Here is a 19,967-nt window from a genome sequence, read left to right on the forward strand (position 1 = left end):
AAAGACAATAAAATTAAAATAACATTACATAGAAATTAAGCCGAATTTTAAATAACAAAAATAACATTTGCGTTGACATAAGTTAAAGTAAGAATGTGCAATAAAATATAAAATACTAAAGATATTTATATAAACAGTAAGAAGTTAAGATCCAATGTCTAATAAAGCATACAACAATATAAATAAAACAGAACACAAGTATTTTTATTTAGCTAAGCAGCTGAAGTAAAAATGTTCTTTAATATATTACATTTTTATAACAATATATATAAACTCATAATGTTGAAAAGCAAAGTTTATAATGGGTTGGCTTTGTCTTTTTAGGTTTATATAAATCCTAAGAACTTAAATGTGCATCCATGTTAGTAACCAGTATTCCCATGTTTGTGTAAGTTTGATGTATTGCATCACTTTTCCTGGTATAAACTGGGTTTTGGGGTTTTTTGTTTCACTTAAACCTTTACTGAAGTGACGGTCAGAGGTGTGCACATGCTGCTGGCTCAGATATCAGTTATCGACAATATAAAACATGTGGTGATATAAGAGATTAATGTTGAACTTCACAGTCTAAAAGGGTTTTTATCTATATACTTTATGATTATATAAATCCAAAGACTTTAAATGTGCATCCATGTTAGTGGGCGCCCTTCCCACTGGTGTGAGTTTGGTGTATTGCAACACTTTTCCTTTTATAACCATAAGAGTTGGGATGTTTTTTTAGTCATGTTTGCTCCACAACCTGCACTTAAAGCCTAGGAGGAGTGTGCAGATGCATGCTGCTGGCTCAGGCATCGTGTCACCCAGGTGGATGTACGTATGGAGCCCCGTGATGCGGTGTGGGGGAGGATGATAAACACTCCGCTCCGCACAGCAGGAGGAACATGGCGGCACAGTCAGCCAGCACAAATGTTGTTTCACTACCACGAAGGTCAGAGAAGCTTCTGAAAACCAGGATTTAACCCCGTGGACAGGGAACTAACTCTCTCACCGTGAGTACCCTCATGTGTCGGGGTTCGTGTTGCAGGGGAACGGGGTCTTTCAACGGTGTGAATCCGATGCAAAGGGCTTCAATCTCGGCTGTGTGTCTGTCTGGCTTCGGCGTTAGCATGTTAGCTCCTCGGCTAAGTCAATAGTGTTTTCTGCAGGAATTACACAGAGAGCCTGCGAGCCCCTTATTGCACTGTTTGTCAGCCGGTTATACTCAACAATAAGATATATAAGGACATTTTAAAGTGAACTATTCGTGCACATTTGTTCCATGTGTGGTTGTTTTTTTGCTGAGTGACCGTGCACACAACACCGGACGAAGTTGGAATGCTAACAGTTAGCTTTAGTCTGTCGTTGTCAGAAATATAGGAGAGAAGCAGGAGACTCCTCTCTCCTCTCCGTGTGTGTTCAGCTGTTCCTGGGTTTGTTGTGCTCTCATCCACCATGCTACTTCTCCCTGTGTGTGTGGAGGACATGTCTGCAGGGTGCATGGAGCTTTTTCCCTGCTGAACTAATGTTTCTCTCATGTGTTTGCATGGTGGAGCTGCTGCTGCACTGCCAGGCTAGTTAGCAGCAGAGCTATAATGTGAGCAAAAGTGTCCAGAAAGTTGGGCATAGGGAGACAAGGAAGAGGGAAACAATGCTACTTTATTTAGTTGTGTATGACAATCAGCTGGCCACACAGTACCATGCTTCTTTATGTGAGTTAGTAAATATAAGCAGTTTAAATCCAGAAGATGCTCTGTGCAGGGTGTGCATGCTCCAGAAGCGTGGAAAACGAAAACAGTGCAGCTCTGAAAACATCAAAACTTAAATGAATGTGTATCACAGCAAAACAAGTCCCATGCTTCCTTTTTGTGATTTTAGTAAATATGAGCCGTGCTGTGTGCAGGGTGTGCATGCTCCAGAGCTGCTTTGTTGTGTTCAGAGTGCTCTCCTTTTAAGGCTCTCCTGCTCCACTGCTTCAGGACTATACAGGCAGACAACTTGTGCCATTTCACTGATTGTCAGCCTTTCCTTTCAGTGCTGCTGCAGGAAGGCATGCAGCTGAACCAGTTCTGTTGCATCTCTCTGCCCACCTGATGGTGCACAGCCCACCAGTCGCAGCTCTGAGCTCAGGTTTTACCATGGCATGTTCTCCACATGTGGCTTGGCTGCGACTTCTGGGCTTCTGTGAGGATTTGATGGATTTCAGTCAGATCTAACGGGCAGTTAAACGCAAAGTAAACTCTTGTGGAGTTAAACAGAAACAGTGACGGTATGCATGACACTAGAGCGGAGCCGCAGAAACACCTGGTTATTAAGTCATTAAAGAGGGCAGAAAATGCTGTTTCCAGCCTCTCCTATATTTCTCTATTTATAACAGAATAAAGTGACTATCTTTGGATTTTGTTCAAGTAAAACAAGACATTTAAAGACACCACCTTGAACTTGGTCGTTTTCCTCTGTTTTCAGACATCTTATCCACCAAACAATAAGCATTTCTTGGCATTTTTGAACGAAAAACGACTTGATGTATTACCATAAATATGTGGCATTTATTTATCTGTGGCCTTCTCCTTGCAGCTCTTTTTTTATATGGCTTGAAACAGTTTGTCCTTGGACGACGGGAAGTCGAGATTAAAATATTCCTCCACTATCGACCTTATTTAATTTTTGGGAGTGAGATGAGGACACGCTGCATGCACATGACTCCCAGCTGCGACTGCCTTCTCCTCATGCCATCCTGCAGGATGAAGTACTCCTGGGATCTTTAATGTAAGAGTTGAGCATGCTCGTTTGAATCCCAGTCCAGGGTCTCCCCCTTTAACTGGTGCTCTGATGAAGGTGTTTTGTCTCCCCAGTGATAGCGGGACGTTTGTTTGCATGATGACACTTGAGGAATTCACGCGAGCGTGCATGTGGAGGTTTATACAGGGACTGCGGCTTCTCTCACACGTGTGTGTGTGTGTGTGTGTGTGTGTGTGTGTGTGTGTGTGTGTGTGTGTGTGTGTGTGTGTGTGTGTGTGTGTGTGTGTGTGTGGAGAGAGATACCTGTCAGAAAGACAATCTCTTCTTCACACAGCCTGTAATTTCCCTCTCACACACACACACACACACACGTCCCTGTGTATTGTTGTGCAGCTCTTTGTGCGGGCCGGGTTCAATGGTAAATCAAAGCTGTGTTTTCTCGTGGACACACACCGCCCGTCTTGTAATCTCTGACTTTTGCCCTCTGACAGAGTGTCTTTGTTGCGTCACCTCAGTGATACTGTAATCATCTGACCCTTGTTCTGTAACCAGCGCTCTCTCTGCGGCTGGTATAAGGGGGGTGTATGCACTGAAGACACACTTTAATGCAGAATTAAAGGGCATTTTCACGTGTTTACTTCTCATTGGGTTACAAGCACACTATCTCTCATATAGTGTGTTGATGGTGTCTATATGTGTATATTACTTACTTCTTTTGTATACCCCTTTTTTTTGTAGGCTCTTCTCTTTTTACGTTATATGTTCTTGTTTATATTCGCACTGTGGGACTGCCAGAAACCGCATTTCAATGTTCTGTATGTGTAACACGTGGAAACTTTGACAATAAAGTGGACTTTGATAATCGGACTACTTGTTAGGCTCATAAATGTCAGAAAATAGTGAAAAATGTCACCTTTTTTAACGTGATTTGACAGTTAATCCACAATCTACCAATTAGAATCTCGCTTGATAGCCTAAAAAAACATCAGATTTGAAGCTAAAATACCACATTTTCTGCTCGTGAAGGACTGAAAATATCTAAGCTAACACCTTACTGGGCTTCTTAATGTTTACATTTTTGATTTATATCCAGTTTTTCTAAGTGGGTCATGTTGGAGAAATCCTTGACAATCGTAAGACTAAGGAACACTTGTAGTATTTTTTTATCCTCCTGTTCCTGCATATCAGACAAAAACACGGCAAATAACAGTAAATGTTTTCTGAAACCAGGGAGATATGTGAATGAACTATTTGAGTATTTATAATTTAGCTGCTCCCAATTCACGACCCATTCCCAGTAGCTAGGACGGTCTGTCTGTGTGTTAGCACGAGTACTGCTTCTTGATAATTGAATATGCTGTAGTGCGTGTTTGTATTCTTTATCAACTACTGTGTATTTTCTATATTTATTTAGGGTTATTAGGTTTGTGTATTTCCTTTTATAATGATTCCTTTCCTGGACATTATGAGGACGTTTTTAAAGGATTCTTCTTTTATATAGTGTATATATTTTTATTTGAGATTCAACTTTTACTTTTTATAAATAACCTCATTTAATGTTTTCAATTTGATCCTTTTGTTGCTCTTTCTTGCTTTAACTTCTTATGTTTATATCATATCTATTTGATTTGATTCTATTATAAAATAGAGCAACAAATCCCAACTTCCCCCGGGATAAATAATTCTGATTGACTCTTTCTAAGTAGATTTGGCAAATGATTAATTTATCCCGTACAGTGAGACGGACGTTGGCCGCACGATGCAACACGGGGTTAATTGAAGCCGTCTTCCTCTGTTTAACTTGGTGTGCAGCAGATCTGCGTTGTGTAACGCGGTCCGTCTCCTCCCCGACGTGATGCAGCCTCGCCGGGCATCTCACCCCTCCGTCTTCTCTGCGTTCGTGTAGTCATGGAAACAGCCGTGTGACAGGTCCTGGGTGGGCGTGAGGGATGAGCTGTGGGGAAAGGGCCAGGATTTATACAGCGAGAGGAGGAGGAGGACGAGGAGCAGTGCTTCCTCTTCCTCCTCCTCCTCCCTGCCTCCAGGCCTGTTGTCATTGTGTTGTTTAGCTGACCTCAAATCAGCCATCCCCTCCCTCTCTGAGTGGTAAACTGTACACAGTGCTTACTGTAGGAGCCCGTCGCTACACCGTCTATCATTTAACGACGTTACAAATCTTTATTAAACACAGACAGGGAAACGAGTCGGACCCAAATCAAGTAGGCGGTGCACAATGAATACCAGAATCAGAAATCCCTTCTTTGCCCTGCAGAGGGGAAATAAACGGCGGAGGGACGGTGCAGATAAAAGTCAAAACAGCACATTTATATTGAATTAAACGTGCATATCACATGTTAATAAGCCAGTAACATTAGCACATTGTAAATAAATGTGTATATTGCACAACCATTTCAACAACAACAACAAATAGACTCCCGATTGAAAGCTGAGAGATGCATCCCAAAGTGTTTATGAAAGACGGCCGCTGCTCGAACAGAAGACCCTCTGTGTGGCTCATTGCTCTCTCAATTAGCTTCATAGTCTTCTAAAAATCCCGGTGCAGAGGCCTTCAAAATGCACCAGTGTTAATGTGAAATAAACACTTATTTCTCGCGTGTTTGTGCGATCAGATATGAGCTCTGTCACCGGGTTTACTCGGGATGTTTGTGGAGGATTAATTAGCAGATTAACTAACATTTAGGAACATTTGAAGCTCTATATTGGCCTAATAAAGGAGGGTCCTTGCCTCCTGTGATGATTTCCAGCTGTGTGAACCCCCTGTGTGTGTCCATCTGTGTTAGAATAATAATCCTGGTGATTTAAAATGTGTAATGTTTGCAGAGCTGAGGTTTGTAACGGCACACCTCCAGCGGGGCTCCAGAGATCTTCAGGCTCTCGGGCAATCCAATGATTTCAATGTAACACACACACACACACACACACACACACACACACACACACACACACACACACACACACTTATGTAGGTCAGCTCCAGCAAAGTGCATATTGATCTGGAGCTAAATGATACGGTGGCGTCTGTAGCTCGATGCTAAGAAGGTGCCCTCAGCCAGTTAGCTTCAGCAGAGGAGACCACAGAGGTCACATGATCCCGGACAGACCTGCAGCTGCTTCCTGCTGGGGGGGGGGGGGCTGTATCTGGACGTTACTGCCCATCTAAATACCTGATAATGTGTTGGATATGTATTCCATTTCATTCATGCATGTAGATGTTAGGAAGGGCTTTATAGAGAGGAATGAAAGACCTTCCCTCAAAGACATAGAAATGTTGATCTAAAAAGTACAATTTATGGGAATTTCCTCCGATATTAAAGAGTTTATTAAGTGTTCCCTCTCCTGTAGTGTGTTTCTGTGCATGCAAATGGTCTACAAAGGATAAAATCCCTGCGTTCCCTCCGTTAGACTCCTTCGTTTACTTGCAGACCAGCTGCGTATTGGCTAGCAGCTCCTACACAGTGTACGTGATAGGCTAAGGGGCGGGACTTAGGTCCAAAATGACTCAAACAGTCAAAAATCCACAAAGAAATGCACCCTTCCAAATGTTTAGAATCCTAAATACTTCACGTTTGTTGTCATCGTGCAGAAACAACATATTTATTGGGTTCATTTTGTGTGAAAAGAAAAGTCCATGAAGGTGCACGATGCACCCTCCGAATCGAGTCAGGACGGTGCAGAGTTGTTCATAAAGGTTGGGCAGCGTGCTTTGACTTCTCTATTCCTGCAGAAAAGGGGGTGGGGGGGGGGGTGTTTCATTCCCATCGGCCTCAGTGTGTTTGGTTGGCACCCATCCCACTGCACAGGGTGGATCCTTGGCACCAATGGGGGGTAGAAGTCCGGACTGAGCATGAGTTAGGGTGGGTGGTCCTAGAATCTGCCCGGAGAGAAACCCAGCGTCTGATCGCTCACACGTCATAAAGCCAGAGGAATGTGGGGATTCAGTTTCAGGCTTTTCATTTCTGCACACATTGTGAGGGTCAATCTCTGACCAGCCTGACCCCCCCTCTCTGCTGACTCAGCACTGTTCCTGCACTGACCTATAATATGGTTTTGCTTGCTTTATCTCCACTGTGTTCACCGGGGGAGGGGGATCTCATTATCTCCTCCCCACTCTTGTTTTTCTTTTTTATTAATCGCGTCGCACAGGTTCACGAGCCTCGCATCGTGCCCCGTTAACTCGCACAATTACACCGTAAATGGGGAGTGAAACGAGCGACAGGCGGAGTTACCTGATGGACAAGCAGCTGCAGCAGCTCTCAATTAACAGCTCAGTCATTAAACGTCCATGAGCTGACAAGAAACACACGGTGATCAGCGGCAGAGGAGAGAGGGAAGCACCATTTGAACCCAAAATCTGATGTGGTTTCCATGCTCAGACAGCTGATGCTTCTGAAGCTGGGAGAGTAGAGCCTGTCCCACACACACACACACACACACACACACACACACACACACACACACACACACACACACACACACACACACACACACACACACACACACACACACACACACACACACACACACACTGTAATCCTACATAATTTAACTCCTGATCAAACACATTTACCTGTGTTTGTCCCACATGGTGGTGGGTGTGTGATTGTTTGCTTTTCATTCATCCTTTCCTTCACTCTGGAGATTTGTGCTGTCAAAACAAACCTCTCTCTCTCTCTCACTCTCACTTTCACTCTCACTCTCTCTTACACTCACACACACACACACACACACACACATCTGCCTGAGCAAAACAAAGACGCTCATTGGAGAGCAGATTACAGGAGGATGTTACTCTGACACACACACATTTAAACCCTGCATTGATTCTTTAATTGGTACACAAAGTTAGACATCTTTCATTGCACTCTGTTCCTGAGCATCTACGCTCCTTAGGTGCCAATTAAGTCCTCGTTATGGGTCCAAAACCTATGTCTTCATGTCTTAATGGATTTAGGATTTTCATCACCAACAACTACGCTGTTGCTTTTGTGCAAAAGTCAATTAAATCTTGACTCAAACTGGTCAATATCACTGGATTATATGTGGGGGAAAATAACAAAAAAGGTTTAATATAATACGATCCATTAGCCCAAATCTACCTGGCAACAGGTGCACTTGAAAGTCAAGTATTTTACAGTTTTTTTACACTTATTAAAGTTAGTGTAAATCCTCAAAATCCTGCAGAAAGTTGCCCTTTTTTTGCCTTTTTGTTTGACTGACCTATCAACAATGCTGCTACAGTTTTAAATGGATGAATTTTAATGAAGCAGAAATGGTGCAGTACTGAGTCATGAATTCATTCCTTTAGGGCAGGAGGAGATACTTTCCACAGTTTCAGCGTGATGTTTCTTATAGGTCATGCAAAGTGTGTTACTCAAAAGAGAGGCAGAAGATGAGGTGCGTTTGGTTTCTGCACGGATTCGAGGTTGCTTTTGGAAAATGCTTTCCAGTCTGTGCACGGATGTAATGGATGCACGTGACAGCAGCAGGACTTTAGAGCAGAGTCCAGTTTGACCTGGCAGCGAGTCACCAGTGGTTCAGATGGGAACAGAGGAGTGTGTCGCCGCGTATTAATCATTAGCGTGATACCTGTTGGTAGCTGTCAGCGTTAGCACCGGGTCAAACATTAAACTGGAGGCAGGTTGGGAGCAGCTCCTGTCAGGGCCCGGCTCTGCTGAATACATATCTGGAGTGGCGGGGTCTTTCTGGCCCGCTGTCAGCGAGGGTTTTATTGCTGCTCTTTGCTCAGTCTGCTCCTATTACATGTTCCTCTGTCAGCTGCAGCTCTTAATCAGGTAACGCCGAGGTTTACAGGCGGTCCTTGAATGCAGCGCCATAGGTTATTACCCTTCATACACCAAGCAGGATGTGCAATGGTTTCTGTAGCTCGATGATCCTCAAAAGCCATGCATCACTTGTATTGAGACCTTAAGGGATATTTCCAAGGCACAAAAGGTAAAAGAAGGGTCAGATTTCAGCTGTATCCCACTTCTTTCTAAAAAGGCTTTACACACAGACACTCTTCCTATAAAATATTGATAGATTTTTCACAGTTTGCATCCTTTAAATTACATTTCTTACTCATTTTGATGCATATACAGTTTTTATGTCTTAATATGGTGTAAAATACAAGCTTGAAGCAAGCGCTCCAGATTACCTGCAGGGTTTATTATAGGAGCTTAACTTCCAAAATGTTGAGAAAAAAAACGTTGCTTGGCCAAAATGAATCCAAAAGGGGGGGGGGGGGGGTGTGTGTGTGTGTGTGTGTGTGTGTGTGTGTGTGTGTGGCTGTCACATTTTCTCAGAGTGTCGGGCTGATAAAGTCACATAGTTGTCAGCTGATCCACCCCCCCACCCCTCCTCCATGCTAACATGGCACCTCCTCATCCGGCCCCCACTGTACCGCCTCATTAGCAGGGTGGACACACACACACACACACACACACAGGCACAAGAGATGTGCATTGGACATGCAAGCGGGTCACAAGATGAACTCCAAATCATCCTTGCTCATCATCCTGAAGCTGCACACACAGATTGTTCTTTCTCTTTTACACACACACACACATACACACACACACACACACACACACACACACACATACACACACACACACACATACATACATACATACATACATACATACATACATACACACACACACACACACACACACACACACACACAGGTTTAGCTTTCCCTTCTTATGGAAGCTCCTCTTTCTACCGTGTGCTTACTGACCCTGGGGTCGCAGCTGAAGGGTCTGTCTGTTGCTCAATCAGAGCCAAAGTGTCTTAAAATGTGTTTTTTTTTGGAGGATTTTTGCCTGTGTCGATGTCACCAAGACTACAGGATGGAAATGATGAAATATTGACAATAATGAGGGTGATTGTGTGATGATTCATGGTTTGCTTGGTTGTTAATTGGCTTTTTAAGCAATATTATGGACAAAATATGTTTTATACTTCCACATTTAGTACTGCTTTAACGTCCCATTTGTGCTACATCGCTGCTAACGTCATTTTCCTCCTTTCTTAAGCATGCAACTTACCAATACTTTCACTTTGCATGGAGTAAGTGAAACTTAAGCGACCTTACACATATCCATCCAGGTATCCTGATCACTGGTTTTCCTCTCACCTGTAAAACCAGTCCGACCACAATCCCGTCATTGAACAACAAAGCCTCCCCACTGACGTATACCTCCTCGTTCTGCATCCGGACACATTTAGATTGTTATACCGTGGGTTTAAACCTGCTGCTTATCCTTCCTAACCTCTTAATCTGTCACCTCCTTAATGGAGACACATGGCCCCCCCCACACCAGGTCTTTGTTGGGCAGAATAATCTGATTGGCCACACCTTGCCAGATGATCCAGAATCAATTGATTATTGGTTAGGAAGAAGGTCTTGGTGTAACCAGAGCTAAAGAGCCGGGTGCTTTCATTGGCGTGGACGTCACTCTTGATTTTCATTGAATTAAAGGCCATTAGAGGGGCGTTCAAAGGGCCCCCAGTAGGGCGTCCAGCGGCGTTTAGCCCCTCTGTGACCTGTCCATTACGGTCAATTTCCAGCACATGAACCATCTCCCCTTTGTCCCATCTGAACCTGATTAGCCGGCTCATTAGCATTGTTAGCTCGGCCGGGGTGACAAAGCCTCTTTATTGACATGAAGGGGATTGCAAATACTCCCAAGGTTTGGCTTTACACTCAGCCTCCAGTGATCCATCTGCTTCTGTCAGAGAGAAATACCAATCCTCTGAAGGAGCTGGATGAACTTTCGTGGTGAAACCGGTTCTTTCAGCTTTACAAGGTCACTATTCACTTCCTGTGTTTGGTTTAGGCGGTACGTAACTCTAAGTGCCTTTCAACGAGTTCAACGTGATATTAGCGTTGGTGCCACAAAGACATCTGGATCTTTTCTGTTTGTCTCAGAGCTAATGGACTCGTTAGCAACACGGCTACAGCTAGCAGTCTGGCTAACGCCACAGTCCAAAGCAAGAAGCAACTGAACGAGTCCCAATTGTAACCAGTGACCTTGCTTTTAGTCCATTAATAAAGAAAGAGTAAAACTCACTCTGGTGGTTCTGCTACCTGGGGACGGCTACTAGGATATCTGGTTGAGTTGCATGCTACTTATATCGTTAGCACCATGGCTACCATTAGCAGACTGTAAGAATCCCCATTTAACCTAGAACACCTTGACCACAGTCTTGGATTAAGGAGCAGTAAAACACCCGGTAGTTCAGAAAAGTTGTCAAGGTTTTTCATATCTCAATCTAGTATTTCTTATCCTTTGACGCCTTCGTTCCTTCGTCTGTTATTCCCGCTAGGTAGCATTACTCTGGTTGTTCTGCTACCTGGGGATGGCTGCTGTAGGTCGAGTTGCATCCTTCCAGAAGGCTATTAGGTCAGCAGTGACGCAGTGTCAAAATCAAGGGCCTTTATTTGAGGCTTACAGGATCCAAATGCCACTGGTGTCATTGTTCCACAGACCCTCCACAATGCTAATGCAAAGCTAAATGCTAGGTCATTGCCGCTCTAACTGTGTTTAAGAGGAGCTTGAACTCCTAACCTGATGACCTCTGACCTCCGTTAAACGACAACAGATGGTTGGACCATGCACCGGGTGGAGAAGTGTGTGTTTCTCCGGCCTGCTACATCTTCCTGCCTCTTTGTGTTTGTCTTACTTCACTGATCGTGTCACTGCAGCACTGAGGGTAACGCGAGACCCGCTGGTGTTGCTGCTGGAGCTCGGCGGTGCTCTTGGCAGCGCTGTGTGTTTTTGTTTCGGTTACACCATGTGTCATTCGGCACTCGGGTGCCAAGAAGAAAAGCCTTTCAAGGATACCGAGCTCCTCGAGTGTTTCCTGAGGAGCTCCTTGTGTCTCGAGATGATTTGCACTCTTGCATGGCGGCATATGTGCATGTGTGGTGCGACCTGCCACTGGTCTTGGATCGCACCACTGATGTCACCAGCAGGTCTCCACCCCGAGCTTCACTGGGAGAGCTGGCATGGTTCAGCTGGTCCAATGTGAGAGACACTCGGCCTGCAAGTCATTATCCATAAATCTGCCATTTAGATTAACCGTTTGGTCTTATGATGCCAGAAAAATGTCCAAAATATCTAAATATAATAGGTAAAAGCTTATTATTTAATACTTCTTAGATATCCATGCCTGTATTGTATATTATTTAAATTAATATTTAATCATATTTTGGTTTGAATAATTATTAAAGCAATTTTTGATGCAAAAAACCCAGAAAATTCAGTTTTAACTTCTTAAATATTGAGATTTTCAGCTTTTTCTCTGTTTGATGTGAAATTAAAGTGACACTTAAAGACTTCTTCTTGGACTTTGAGAAACTGGGATGATTATTTACGATTTTCTGACTTTTATTTCTACCAAATCAGTTAATTTAGGAAAAAAAGCAGATTAAATGGTATTAAAAACAACTGTTAGCTTTAGCTGTGTAGTTTAAATAAATATCAGACAAAAAATAAGGACATTTCCACATTTGAAAGGATACAAAACTGCCTTTTCTGCCATTCTTTTGCATGAAAAATGTTTTAAACAATGCATGATTAATAAGAGTCAGTAAAAAGATTGATGTTAGCGTACTGAGCCTCTGTTAGTATTGGTGGGTAGACAGTAGTTCTCTGTTGCATGATAACCATGTGTGATTAATCTCTTCATGTTGAGCTGCTGATTAATTTTCACTAGAGGAAATCACTCTGCTAAGTGGATCAATTAGATAAAGACACTAAACATGTTATTGTCCAAATCTGTCACTTGTAAAACATTTTAAATCAAATGTGGCATCTTACAACGTGATTGCAGTTAAGTTAGCTCCATGTCTTCACACTTACTCTGTCGCTCGGTGCACAGATCACGGGCCTGAGGCTGAGCATGTGACGGCATTAACGCTCGCAGGAAATTCCTCCAGAGGATGAGAACCCTGCAGGAATAGAGGAAGACATTTTGATACACAAGTCCCTATAAACATCCAATTTGTGGGATATTCTGCTGTGTTTGAACTGTGCTGTTCAGCTGTTTGAGTGCACGGTATCCCCTCTCTCCGTGTGCAGGGTCGGGACAGGAATGCATCTCAGCACATGACTTCACGTGAGCACATTCCTCAGCCGGCTCTCTTGGCAGATATTTGGGAGGAATCTCCAAGGCCAAGAGGAGCTGGCTCTGCTTTTTATTGGGCGACACCAGAGACGTGCACGCTCGGTACGTGCACGCTCCAGAGTGGCTGATCGCTTGGCCCTCCGGTGTTGATGCTCGTCCAAACAGCCTCACACCTGACACTGAACTTCTCGGGTTGACTGCACTTATTGTGAGCCGGTTACAGAGGAAATGAAATGTGATGAAGTGATGAAGCGCCCGTTAGCTCCTGACACACAGATGGAAGTCTACTCCAGTCTGCTTCCCAACATGGCCAAAGCCTCGCAGAGTCTCTTTCTTTCTTTCTTGACTTGCATTTTGTAATTATCCGTGTGGGAATACGGTTTAAATTGAAACTTTTCTCCTGTCTAATTAATTGGGAGCTGTGTGTTCCACCATGTAATGGGTTTTGAGGTCCCTGAAGAGACGAGCAGACCCTCAACGTGCAGCTTCAGCTAACATCAGCAGGAGAGGACTCTTTAAAGTAGAGACACTACATATTGATATACACCTGAACATCAGCAGGAGAGGACTCTTTAAAGTAGAGACACTACATACTGATATACACCTGAACATCAACAGGAGAGGACTCTTTAAAGTAGAGACACTACATACTGATATACACCTGAACATCAGCAGGAGAGGACTCTTTAAAGTAGAGACTCTACATACTGATATACACCTGAACATCAGCAGGAGAGGACTCTTTAAAGTAGAGACACTACATACTGATATACACCTGAACATCAGCAGGAGAGGTCTCTTTAAAGTAGAGACACTACATACTGATATACACCTGAACATCAGCAGGAGAGGACTCTTTAAAGTAGAGACTCTACATACTGATATACACCTGAACATCAGCAGGAGAGGACTCTTTAAAGTAGAGACTCTACATACTGATATACACCTGAACATCAGCAGGAGAGGACTCTTTAAAGTAGAGACACTACATACTGATATACACCTGAACATCAGCAGGAGAGGACTCTTTAAAGTAGAGACTCTACATACTGATATACACCTGAACATCAGCAGGAGAGGACTCTTTAAAGTAGAGACACTACATACTGATATACACCTGAACATCAGCAGGAGAGGACTCTTTAAAGTAGAGACGCTACATACTGATATACACCTGAACATCAGCAGGAGAGGACTCTTTAAAGTACTGATACACACCTGGACTGTAGATCCTAACTGTCTCTGTTGTCTCTCAGCAGGGGGTCTGGAGGATGCTTAAAGGTTTCCGAGCAGCACCGTCTTGCAGCAATGGCCTGAGAGACTCTCTGGACTGAAACCAAGGTGAAAAGCCACAACACACACACACACACACACACACACACACACACACACACACACACACACACACACACACACACACACACACACACACACACACACACACACACACACACACACACACTGACCAGTTGTGCAACCATCTGTTCTGAAGTAAGCTGTACTCCTCTAGATGTGGCCTCCTGCTGGGGTTGTGTCTGCTGCTTATTGAATGGATAATAACTGCTTTGTGTTAATGCTCCTATTCCTTCACGGCTGCTTTTCTCCTTAAAGCTGACTCCTTGTTCTAGAGGAGGAGCACTGATGGAGTTTGAGATAAAACCTGCAGGCATTTCTCAAAGGAGCCACATTAGTGAGAGCTCCGTCAGAAACATCTCCACCCTCTGTCTCATTTCCACTCACTTGTCTTTAAGTTTTATTCCCCGATTTCACCCGTTTTTTAAGATCCCAAAGCCCTGTTGGTCTGCAGTGTTCATCCATCATGTAGTGTGAGTTGGTGTTTGGTTTGAGTTCAGCTGGTGTTGGCTAACGTTTGTCTTTGAGGATGACTGGGCTGCCAGCAGCTCTTACAACACCGGGCTGGAGAGGAGTCAGAATCAGAGGGTTTTATTATCATTACTGGACTTAAAATGGACTTCAGTTTCCCTAATGTGCTGAGCGTTCCTCCTGCTCTGTTAGAATGAATTGATGCACCTTTTTGTGGTCGGGAAGGTTTATTTCTTTGTATCCAGCACGTTTTAATATTGGATTTCCAGGTGAAAAACATGAGTCAAAGCATTGCATTATAATCTTAACATTTTTGGACATTTTGCATTAAAAAAATTGGCAATTTGTAAAAGATTTGACAATGATTTTGTGTTCTTCTTCCATCAGTTCATGTTCCGCTTTGTTTCTGCACTGTTTTTGGATCGACTAATTGACTTATCGTAGCAGCTGTCCAGTTTTCAGAGTCACCTAAGACACTTAACCCCTTAGATGTGTAGTTACTCAGCCCAGTAAGTAAAACCAGAGACACAGCACTGTTTACTTCACAGAGACATTTGCACCCAAAGCCTGCTCCACAATCACTGCAAGGTAATGGCTCTAAAGTGCCAGGATGCACCCCCCACCACCACCTCCTCCCCATTTACTGAAAGCTGATCAGGCTCATGAATGTTTAACACGGGCAGTCACTTCAGGATGTCGCAGGGAAGGGAAGGGCACTGAGGATCCTCACAGTAAATCTGGATCATCGGGTGTAAAGAAGACCCTCTGCACAACAGCTGATGTCCCGAATGACCTCATGTGTGTTTCTGTTGTTTAGTTTGTTTTACTTTATGTGTTACCTGGCTGCAAACACCTTGTTGTGCAGAGGGAAATCTTCCTAATGATTTGTAGGGCTGCAGGAGGTGCAAATGCATTAGGAAATTGTACTTGAAGTAGTGATTGCAGGAAGTAAAGTCAAATATCTTAAAGGGAAAAGAACAAATCTTCCCATCTGCTATAAACAGCTATTTTCAGCTTCTCAAAGATGGATAGATGCTCCCTTTCTCCTCAATTATCATATTTGAGTGATTATCTTTAGGTTTTGGAATAAAAAACAGAACATTTATAAGTTGCACTTTTAAGAAACTTGGATAGACATTTTTTTGTACATTTTTTTTGTACATTTTTGGCACAAAATCGCCCATATTTTTTAGAAAATTGTCAGATAAATGGATATTAAAAATAATAGTAAGTTGTTGCCTTGCAGTTTAATGATAAAAAACAAAAAGTAGAACGTCTCCGTATTAAAGAGAGACGAAAAATGACCTTTTTACTCCAATTTAATAATCAATATGTGTGGTATAGATTCCATTTCCCACAGTGTCAATCAAGACAAAGGTAAGTTAGTACACTGAAGCCTCCATCAGTATGGCTTATAAAACACATAAGTAATTATTTTGGGAGTTTTTTGACTTTCTTTCATATTCTGACATTTTATAGATCAATTTATGAATCTAGACAATAAGCAGCAGGTTGAGACGCAGGCAGGCGAGTGACGGAGAGAGTTGAGTGCTGCTCTTCTATAATGGGATGTATGGACGTACAGAGAAGGTCCTTGAACGCAGCGTGAACCTCCCTCCTCTTTGAAGCCTCGTTAAATCACCCCTGGATTCAGGTTTTAAAATCTTAATTAATCTTTGAGTATTTTCTTTCTTTGCCACTTTCTACTTCAACTCAAAGGGAATTATACACTTTTTACTTAGTTTACAGCTTTAAATACCAAATGATAACTGCTTTTAAACACAAATCACAGCATAACTCTGAATGTATTTACAGTGTTAGTGACTCTACAATAAATGCAGATCTTTGCACACTTTTAGCTGCTATTGAGTATTTTTTACGGGGTATAATCTTTACATTTAATGAAGTTAATGAAACTGAGTCATTTTGTCGTGTTTTCCACCTCAATTTTTGGGATAAAAACCATTCAAAAGAACCATAATAACGTCCCACATTGGAGACACTGGTGCTCTCCTTTCCCAGCACAGTGAGGACAGATTACACACCAGTGAGATACAGTCTGACCCCCCCCCCCTCATTATAACAGTGCTTCTCTGGGTGTGTCTTTATAATCAGAGCCTGTGAACCCACATGATTACAGGAACACTGGCATATGCCCTCAACAATCAGCCCCCCCGCCCCCCCCAGGCTGCATCCGTTCCCCCCCTCCAGTCGCACTATGACTGGAATTAGTGATTCAGTGGTTTTAAAGCCCCCCCTCTAAACACTGTGGTTATGGCAGCTGTTTTTAGTTTAGAAAAGTATCTAATAATAGCAGTTAAATGGGATTATTAAATGGGGGGGGGGGTTTAGTGTCTCTACTGGGACATGACTCCATGCTTTAATGGTCAAAAAGCTCTACTTTTCTCATTCTTTTCCCCTCTGTCTGAAACCAGAGGGGATTTCAGCGTCTGCAGACCTTTACATGCACTGAAACCTATAGAGCACACTCCAGGAGAGGGGAATAATAGATAGATGGCTCATTTTGAAGGAGCAGCACTCCCTGACACGAAAACTTTGCAAAGATCAATTGACTTTGAGAGCTGGAGGTGCTCTTCGGGAGATCGGAGGTGTGTCTCTGTCTTCGGTGTCGCCGGGCAGACTCTGAGGACGGAGCCGGAGCCGAGCAGTCTGCAGGAACTACCGGAGAACACCACCTTCCTGCTGTCAAAGTCAGTGTGGTGCGTCCTCTGCTCAGTGTGGAGCTGCTGAACCACATGTAGAGATCTTGTTGTTGTTGTTGTTGTTGTTGCTGAGGCAGGTTGTGGTTTAATAACCTCCCCCTCCATTTGGTGAGTCAGAACCCACCTGACGGAGATGGAGATGGAAACCTGTAATAGAGAGAGAGAAGAAGTGCTGACCTCAGAAACACAAATATACAATTATGGCCGCCGTCTTATTACGTGTGTTAGCGTGAGGGAGGAGGGCCGAGGAGTTTACTACACTCCTGTGAGGGGGGGGGCTAGCATAACAAGCTAACCTCTAAAGTGAACCTCCTGACCCCAGAGACAGAAATGCATGTTTTACCTAGGACATTTCACAGGATAATGCTCACATTTTGTAAGATTGGACACTTTCTCTCTTCCCCTAAGGATGCAATTAACTTTTATGTTCATTTTTGATTGATCTGCTAATTGCTTTAAGTTTGGTCAGAAAAAGTGAAATAAGTTCATCCTAAAAGCCTTTTTTTGTCACTACAAAACTCAAATCTATCTATTTTAAATGTGATAGAAAATTGGGGAAATTAGCAGATTTGAGAGAGTGGAAGCAGCTGTTGCTAACATTTCTAAAAGAGAAATGACCTAAACGATGAATCAATGAACCTTAAAATCAAAGGTGTGTGTGTGTGTGTGTGTGTGTGTGTGTGTGTGTGTGTGTGTGTGTGTGTGTGTGTGTGTGTGTGTGTGTGTGTGTGTGTGTGTGTGTGTGTGTGTGTGTGTGTGTGTGTGTGTGTGTGTGTGTGTGTGTGTGTGTGTGTGTGTGTGTGTGTGTGTGTGTGTGTGTGTGTGTGTGTGTGTGTGTGTGTGTGTGTGTGTGTGTGTGTGTGTGTGTGTGTGTGTGTGTGTGTGTGTGTGTGTGTGTGTGTGTGTGTGTGTGTGTGTGTGTGTGTGTGTGACTAATGAACTAAACGAGCCGACAGCTTGATGAACCGCAGATTTGTTAAATGCCCTCCAGAATATGCCAATCAGTCCTGCACATAATGAGGTTACTCACCCCCCCCCCCCCCCTCCTTACCCTACATTAGGATATCTGAACACACTGCAGGTGGACCAGTGCATGCAGGACTTTGAGGAGAAAGATGAAGCAAATCAGTTTTTAATTGTTGTTTTAAAACCTGTTTTTGTGTCTTTAAGGTTGCGCAACACCTTCTGGTGACTACATACATTGTAATCCAGTGTCTTTGTGAGACAACACATTAAATTGGGCTCTTAACTTTAACTTTTCTGCCTTTTTTAACCCAAAATGTCCCCTTTAATCCACTTTAACCCTCGCTGCGTTGGACCTGGCCTCTGCTGGTTTCCTTTAAATGACTCGGAGTAACGAGGTGAAATCAGCCGCTGTGCTTTTCTTTCCCAATCGTTAAGTGGCAGAAGTGCGGCTGAATAATTTATATCCACTGTCGCACTGAAGTAGATTGGTAGGCGTCATCGTGGACTGGCATTGGTTTGTTCCTTTATCTGCGTCTTTGATTACTCCGTGTGCATGAGACTTTATATTTACTTTCCTCATTACATTGAAGTAGAGCAGCAACAGATGATGTTTTTAAAGGAGAACATTTGCACAAAATGTGGAATAAGAAACGATTTTACTGTTTCCTGTGGCATGATTTACAACCCAATGCATGGGAACTTAAATACTGATGAGGTGCAGCGGGGAACGACTGAATATCCTCATGTTTTTGAAGAAAATCAACATTATTTGAAGTTTGCAATAGGGTGTTAAGATGCAGCTGCATTTTCCGTTGGCTTCATGCATTACAAAGACACAACGTCATTGTACTCTTTTATATTTCTTTGCATAATGCAAACTTTAAATGGCTAAATCTTGCTATTCCTGCGTTCTCTTTGTTAATTGTCCTTCGTTTGGTGGCCATAAATGTCCATCTTCCTGATTCATCTCGGCCTGTTGATAACTAGCTCTGGAGATCCTTTGTGCAGCAGGGAATACATGAGTGAAGTATAGAATCAATAGAATATTGAGTAATGCATTCTGTAGCTACATGCATCAGAATGAATGCATAAAATAGACCCACAGTTATTTTATTTAATGCATTTTATTCCGTCTCCATACCTAAATATCTCCAGGCGTGTCTCGTCCGCCTGTTGTTGATAATTAGCGGAGCACAGTGAGTGCTTACACCAGAGCCCAGCTGTGTGATAGATCCAGGTTATCCCCCAGGACCAGACGTTTACTCTCTAGTCTGCCAAACCAGACCCCCAGCAACACACACACACACACACACACACACACACACACACACACACACACACACACTGCTGCTGTCTGTGTTCCTGTCATTGAGGCGTGCTTCTTCCAGTGTCTCCCTTTTTTTGTGTGTCTCTGCGTACACTGACCCGTTATTACTGCCATGTCAAGGAGACGACACGCAACCAATCACATCGAGCCCGTTGGGACGGACACACACACACACACACACACACACACACACACACACACACACACACACACACACACACACACACACACACACACACACACACACACATTCA

General features: G+C 43.3%; 1 protein-coding gene across 1 annotated transcript in view; it reads left to right on the forward strand.

The window, feature by feature from the left end:
* The first annotated feature begins 864 nt into the window (after positions 1-864).
* ncoa2 (nuclear receptor coactivator 2) overlaps positions 865-19,967 on the forward strand; it is a 52,835-nt gene continuing 33,732 nt past the window's right edge. The window contains 2 exon segments of the mRNA XM_063912798.1: positions 865-989; positions 14,130-14,214. The gene's annotated coding sequence lies outside the window, so the exon portion shown is untranslated.

This window comes from Eleginops maclovinus, chromosome 21 (assembly GCF_036324505.1).
Source record: "Eleginops maclovinus isolate JMC-PN-2008 ecotype Puerto Natales chromosome 21, JC_Emac_rtc_rv5, whole genome shotgun sequence".
NCBI classification, from domain to species: Eukaryota; Metazoa; Chordata; class Actinopteri; order Perciformes; family Eleginopidae; genus Eleginops; species Eleginops maclovinus.